Raw genomic sequence first — 6,887 nt, forward strand, 5'->3', positions numbered from 1 at the left:
AAAGATTTGAACCCTGGAAGCTTTACCCACCCCAGCCCTGCCAGTGTGGCTGGGACTTGGGCTGTCCCAGCAGGTCAGGGCAGGATGGACAGGCTGGAGAAGCTCTTTTTGATTTGATTTGAATCAATTTTTGTTCCCGCTGCTCCTCTGCGGAGCCCTGGCGATGGATGCTCCTGCCCCGACATGCTGCCTTCACTCCTCTCTCCACCTCATTAGTTTTCCTTTGACTGCGGTTGGGGGGGAGCAAGGTACACATTAATTAGACCATGGCTTTAATTACCCTTCCTTCAGCAAGGTGGGGTTATACAGAAGTGGAATAATTATCAACTAAATTCTCGGCTGCTTTTTTTTATCTTCTCCCATATTGATTGTGGGCTCTCTGCCCCAGCGCTGGGATCGCAGCCGCCCTGATCACAGCCCCAAATCAGCCTGAAAATCCCCTTTTATCGCCCAACTTCTCTTCTCCTTTTTAAAATGGTAAGTGGTTGTGGAAATTCACCCTGCAGCACTTTCTGTTCATCTCCTGAAAGCCTTTGATATGGCTATTAAATGCAATAAATTAAAGTACCTGAGTTTTCCTAGGAAAAAAAATGCCTGTAACAGCCATTGATTTACCAGGGTAAATACAAGTGTCACCAAGGATTAAATTCAGCACAACTAAAATGGTACGTGAAGGGGTTTTTTGGTAGGGTTTTTTTTGTTTTTTTTTTCCAGCTGCACGCCAGCCCCAGCAACACCCTAACTCCCCTAAAACATCTCTGCAGAGGCACGGCGTGGGGACGCACATGGCTGCGTAAAACCCATCAGAAGGGTTTCACGGGTCAGAAAGAAAAGGAGAAACTGCTTCTCCTTGGCCTTGCCTGGGTTTTGGTGGGGGTGACCCAGGATCTGGAGCTGGAGAGGGGACACAAGCGGCTGAAAACCAAGGGGACAACCCTGCTGTTGGCAAAACCTCCCTAGAATTAGTAAATTGGGTTTGTTGGGGTATTTTAAGGCATTTTATGGCACCTCTTGCAATGATGATTGGGGTGGTCCAGGCACCAGGATGCTCCTCAAGGCCCGTGGGGGACCCTGCTGTTCCTCAGGGCTGGCAGGACGCTGTGGATTTGGCTGCACCCCGCGGATTCGGGGGCTGCAATGAGCCCACGTGCCATCAGAGGGCACCGAGCCCCCATGCAAGCGAAGAGTAGAGTCCATAAAGCGCCATCGCGGTGCTTAATTCCCACTCCCCGCATTACAGCCGGTCATTAACGCGACCTTTATTAAAGTTTGCTCGGCGGCTGAGCCTCGACGCGATCTTCTGCCGTTAATTAGCGGGCGGCGGGACGCTCGTTAGCTCGCCTTCCTCTCTCTGCCATCGCCGGGTAAGCACGAGCGCGCTAATGGAAGTTAACAAAAGTTAACTCCATTACCAATATTAATGGGGATTATGAATGCGGACGTAGCAGGGGAGAGGGGAGGAGAGGGAAGTACATGAAAAAAGAGCAGAAAACGTCCGAGCGCAGGGCCACGAGCAGGTGACGCGCTTGCAGATGCTGGCACAGGCAGGGGATGCTCCAGCACCGTGCACAAATTTTTTTCAGAGCTGTGGTTTCCTCCAGCTGGGCTCCACCACCAATATGCTTCGGTTGCTGCCATGCAGATGGCCGGTGAGAAAGCCACCCCGTTACTGACGCGTGCCCACCGTTCCCCTCCTGCCAGTGCCACTGGATCCAAGGGCCTGATGTCGGGGATGTCGTGCCAGGACTTAATCCTGCCTGGCAGTGCTGGGCACAGGCAGCCGGCACCATCCCAGGACCAGTGCACACTGCAGTTGGGCCTTGGGGTTGTGTAAAAGCCATCTCTGGTCCCCATGGCCAAACCTCGCCGGTCCCTCCCAGCTCAACGTGGCTATGGGATGTGATGAACCGCATCCCCGATTGACTGCCACTGCTTCTTGCCTCAGTTTCCCCCACTGCAAAAGGCAGTGACCCCCTTTCATATGACGAAGCACCACATCAGTTTTGCCATGCTGACTCTGATCACCAAGGCAGTGCATCCCTGTGCAGCAAAGTGACTTCTCAAGGTCACTCAAGGCTGGGAAATGGTGTTTAAATTATGAAAATAGCGGCCAGCTCCAGTGCCGTGCCTCCTAATCCCCTGCCTGCTGGAGCACTCCCTTATTTAGCGCCGCCAAATGAAGCCTCTTTCAGCTGGGATGTGGAATCCGACAGACCGGATATTAAATTCTTTGCTTTCATTAGCGGAGACAATATGTTTTTTAAAACGCTGCTCTCTCCGGAGCCCCTGGCCGGGTCCCTGAGCATCCATCCAGACCTGGCAGGCCCCTCAGCCTGGGCGAGGTGCCTCCCCCCTCCCTCGCACCATGTTTAATTATAACGTTTCCCGCTTGTTGGGTAATTGGATGCCACTCAACAGCACTCAGAAACTCATGTGGGTCAAACCCTACCAGGGATGAGGGATGTTGTTTAATAGATTCCTGAGACAGCGGCTTCCTCTGCTCCCAGCGGGGACTGGCTGCCGGCGAGGAAACAAGCACACAAATAAAAAAAAATCCGCTGGGATTTCCCAGCCGGCCAAGGGTTTATCACCCTCAAACACCAGCTCCTGCCTCCACGTCCCAGACACGTGAGCTCCTGCCCAGTGCCTGCACTGCCCAGCCCACCTCTCCCCAAAATGCTGATGATAAAGCGGCATCCCCTTGTCCCACCTCTCCCCAAAAATGTTGCTTTTCGCATGGGCAAAGGTGGTGGCGGGGTGACGCCAGCGTGCGGTATGCCTGGCTGTCTTCCTCACATCCTTCCTTTCTTGGGAGCTTGCTGTGGCAGACGCCAGCTTCTCTGTGCTCCGACAGCGTGGAGTACCCCAGCACCCGTCACCCCTAAAGCTGTTACCTGCGTTGAGACAGCTCAGTCCTGGGCAATGTCCAAACCTCACGTTGGTCCAGCTCCACCATGACCCCAAAAAGCCCAAGCCATGACCTTGCAAAGCTCACCAACACTTTAATGGTGATTTTTTTTTTTAACATGTGGCTCTTCTTGGACTCATGATCCCAAGGGTCTTTCGAACCTGAATGATTCTGTGATTCTTGAGGGGAGACCTCCTGGCCCTCTGCAACTCCCTGCCAGGAGGGGGCAGAGAGGGGGGATGAGTCTCTGGAGCCAAGGAGCCAGCGCCAGGCCCCGAGGGAATGGCCTCAAGCTGCCCAGGGCAGGGTCAGGCTGGCTCTGAGGAAGGATTTCTGTGCAGAAGGGGCTGTTGGGCGTTGGAATGGGCTGCCCAGGGCAGGGGGGAGTCCCCGGGATCCCTGGAGGGGTTGAAGAGTCGGGCTGAGCCAGCGCTGAGGGATCTGGGGGAGTTGGGAACGGTCAGGGTGAGGGTCATGGTTGGACTGGAGGAGCTTCGAGGGCTTTTCCAACCCAGGTGATTCTGTGATTCTGTGATTCTTCTCCCTGGCTGGAGGAAGCATGGGCATGCTGTCCTGGTGCCCAAGCTGTGAGGGCTGGTGCCCGTGGAAGGTGTCTGCTGCATGGGAAGGACGTGCCCTGAGCCTCCCAGGCCAGGCCGAGTGTTGTGGAGGCGCAGCCCAGCTCTGTTCCAGACCTTGTGCAGTCAGAATATCCCTGGGGTAAGTGGAGATAAGCCTGGATCTGCCAGCTCAGGGGTGTCTTGTGCTTCCCAGGGCTGCAGTGGCACTGGCTCAGTGGCACTGGCTCACTTTCTCAGGGAGAAAGGCAGAGAAAACGATGCTGTCACAGCTGGGCTGCAGATAGAAATGAGCCTCGCCCTGAATTTCACCTCTGCTTTTTGACTTTTTCTCTTCCATGTGGATCTGAGCTGAGCTCTCAAGTGGGAAATGTGTCCAGTGTCGATCTGCGTGCTGTGGACAAACTGGGACCAACCCTTGGAGCAGAGGGGTGGATTTCAAGACAGAGACAAGAAAGAAAAGTGAGCAAGGAAAGGATCATCAACCTGTCTACTGGATGCGTTATTTTGGCTGTTCCATCCCAAATATGAACCACAGGTGATGCCCTGGTTTACTCAGCCACACTGGACCCTCTTTGACTTGGGATGCTCCTGTCTGCTGGTCACTTTGGGACAGTCTCTATCGTGATTGCTCCTGGCAGTGGGGATGGCTCCTTTAGGCTCCATTTCACAGCCCCATCTCACAGATGAGGAAACTGAGGCACGGACTCTAATCAGCCAGAAATAAAACCCAGCCACCCAGCCATGATAACAGAGAAGATCATGCCACGTCTGAGCTGACGACGCTCTTCAATCCCCTGATCACAGACCAGGCTCAGCCGAACTGACGTGCTGATGTGATGCAACCCAGCAGGAAAGAGAAAACTGCCCTTGTTATTTCTTCTTTCCAGGATCAGACCCTTTAACGGGCTTTTTTGCCTCCAGCCACTGGCTGCTGTTTGCTCTCTGGCCCCTGCAGGCTGGCAGCCTTTCCCCTGCCCGTAGGCAGCGCCTGGCAGAACAGCTAATAGGGGCGGGGGGGGAGACGGCGCTGAGCAATGTGAACATATGCAAATCAGACAGCATGACGTGTATCCTAAGGTGTTAATGAATTTATAGATGCATGAATAATTATTTGTGAAAAGCACGGAGAGCTGCGGAGGTCACAGATGGCTGGAGAATAACAAATGCATTATCATTTACGGGGGAAAAGAAGAGTCATGCTGGCACTCTGCAGCCAGAGACGCTCCAGCAAGGCACAGACACCGTGGGAAATGGAGGAGCAAAGCCACCATCCGTGGTGCAGAGGGTGGATCTCCACTCCTGAAGCTCGGCAGGAGCAGGTTGGGCTGTGCTGGACCTCAGGGACTCGGCCAAGGGTCTGGGCTGGGGAGCGAAAAGGCTGGTGGGAAGCAGCAAAGTGTTGAGCAGAGGGTTTGTGAGCGCAGTCTGCTTTTCGTTAACGTCTGCATTAATGATCTCTCCGTGCAAGCCCCCAGCATGTTAATGAAATTCGCAGTTGATATTAAACTGCAAGGTGTTACGAACATCATTGAGGGCAAGGAGGTCGTTTCAAAGGACACCACTGAGGTTGAGCCTGTGCTGGAAGTATCACAAGAAGCTTAGGGAAGGCAAATGAAGAAGCAGCGGGGGAAATAATGCTGGTACGGGGAGGAGGGAGAGCAGGAAAGAGAAATTTAGGGGAGAACTTTGTAGAGTGGGGCTGATGGTTGGACTTGATGATCTCAAGGGTCTTTTCCAACTTGAATGATTCTGTGATTCTATGAAAGTCTTGGAGTGAGGGTGGGGAGCAAGCACAAGGTGCCGTGCATTGCCCCCCCGCTCCTGATGGAGAGGTCTCATCACTGCTCATTAGCAAGGATGAATTTTTTAAACTTGATCCATCATTTCACTGACAAACTCAGAGCCTCTTCTTAGGAATCTGTTCAGTGTCTGGAGCCTGGGCTCTAACGGCCAGGGGAGGATGCTCACACAGGCTGTTGGAAACAGCGAGGAGGGGGATAAGGGAGAGCTGGGGTCCCTGGGGACCCTGAGCAGAGAAGAAATTGAGAAGTATTTGCTGGGAATGCTCTTGCCAAGGGAGATGGGGATGGGGAGGCTCCAGTCCGGGCAGGGGAGGGACTTTAATGTCTCCTCCCTGCCAGGTAGGAGATGGAAGAGATGGTCCATAGTCTCTGACCAGGTTGCTGGGTGGATTTGGCACTAGCCAGGAACTGTGGACCATCTCTTCCAACTTCCTCAGTAGTGTTGACCCAACAATGTTATTTCCAACTGACGTGTAATGCTCTGTCATGTTGTATCCAAAAGGGCTCGACTTTGCCTACCTTGTTTGCACTTAAATAGCCCCTTTATACTGTGCTGTAACCAAACCACCCCTCAGAAGCCTTGCTGATGAGCCAACACACAGGAGCTCTGTAACCTCTCCCCGTACAGCATTTTTTTTCCTGGCTATTGAATAAATGTTGTCATTTTTTTCTGCACCATTCCCATCCTGTCACCATCCTTACTGAAATGTGCACAGCACAGCTCTGCTCTAGTACCAGCCTCATCAAGGGCACATGATGTGAAATCACATTCTGGCTCTGGCAAATAACCCAAGAAATTCCCCACAATGTCTTGCAAGATCTTGTGCCTTGGCATCCCGCTGCAATCCTCTTCCTCATTAACTCATCAGGGGTAAATGTTCCTTGTATCTGTCCTCTGCTGAGGCTTTGTGCATGTGTCCTGCTTGGTGGTTATGGTCTTGAGTGGCATTTGGGCTGATCTCAGGGCAGTCCCTCCTCTGGAAGCCAGCTCTGGGCTTGGTGCTGGTGATTGCCATCGATACAGATGGGTCGTACAGAGAGGAAGCTCCTCGTTCCCCTTCATCTCAGCAGATTGCTCCAAACCTGAGTCCCAGACTCCTCTGTCTTTCCACTGAGAGAAGCCTTGTAAATCCTGCTGTGGATCTGCAGACTGCTCAGGGTGAAGCTCAGTGCTGGGATAATACTCCAGATCTCTATCTCCTCCTTCTCATTTCGAGGCTCCCTCACTGTCCATGTGCACGGTCAGCCAGCGGTTTTGCCCACTCTAAAGTGCTCAGCCTTGCCTTTCCACCAGTAATTTATTGTACAGCGTTTGCAGGCAGGACGTACTGACGCTTACAGGTCTGCCCAAAAATCAAGGGTTAGAGCAGGAAAGAACTACCCAGCAGCCTAGAAAGCAGCCTTTTCAATGCCTTCTCCCTTTCCTATCTCTTTTCTCTCACCTTTTACGGCCACTCGCCTTTCTTTGCTGTTTGTTTGTCTTCTATTTGTCACCGATGATGTGACACCAGCAAGAAGAAGTGAAGGCACACTGGGGCTGAGACACAGAGACCAGTGACACCAGCAAGAGGAGCAGCCCATGGCTGGGCCGCATGG

Source organism: Athene cunicularia (genome assembly GCF_003259725.1).
Source record: "Athene cunicularia isolate RWA chromosome 24 unlocalized genomic scaffold, athCun1 chr24_part1, whole genome shotgun sequence".
Classification (NCBI taxonomy): Eukaryota; Metazoa; Chordata; class Aves; order Strigiformes; family Strigidae; genus Athene; species Athene cunicularia.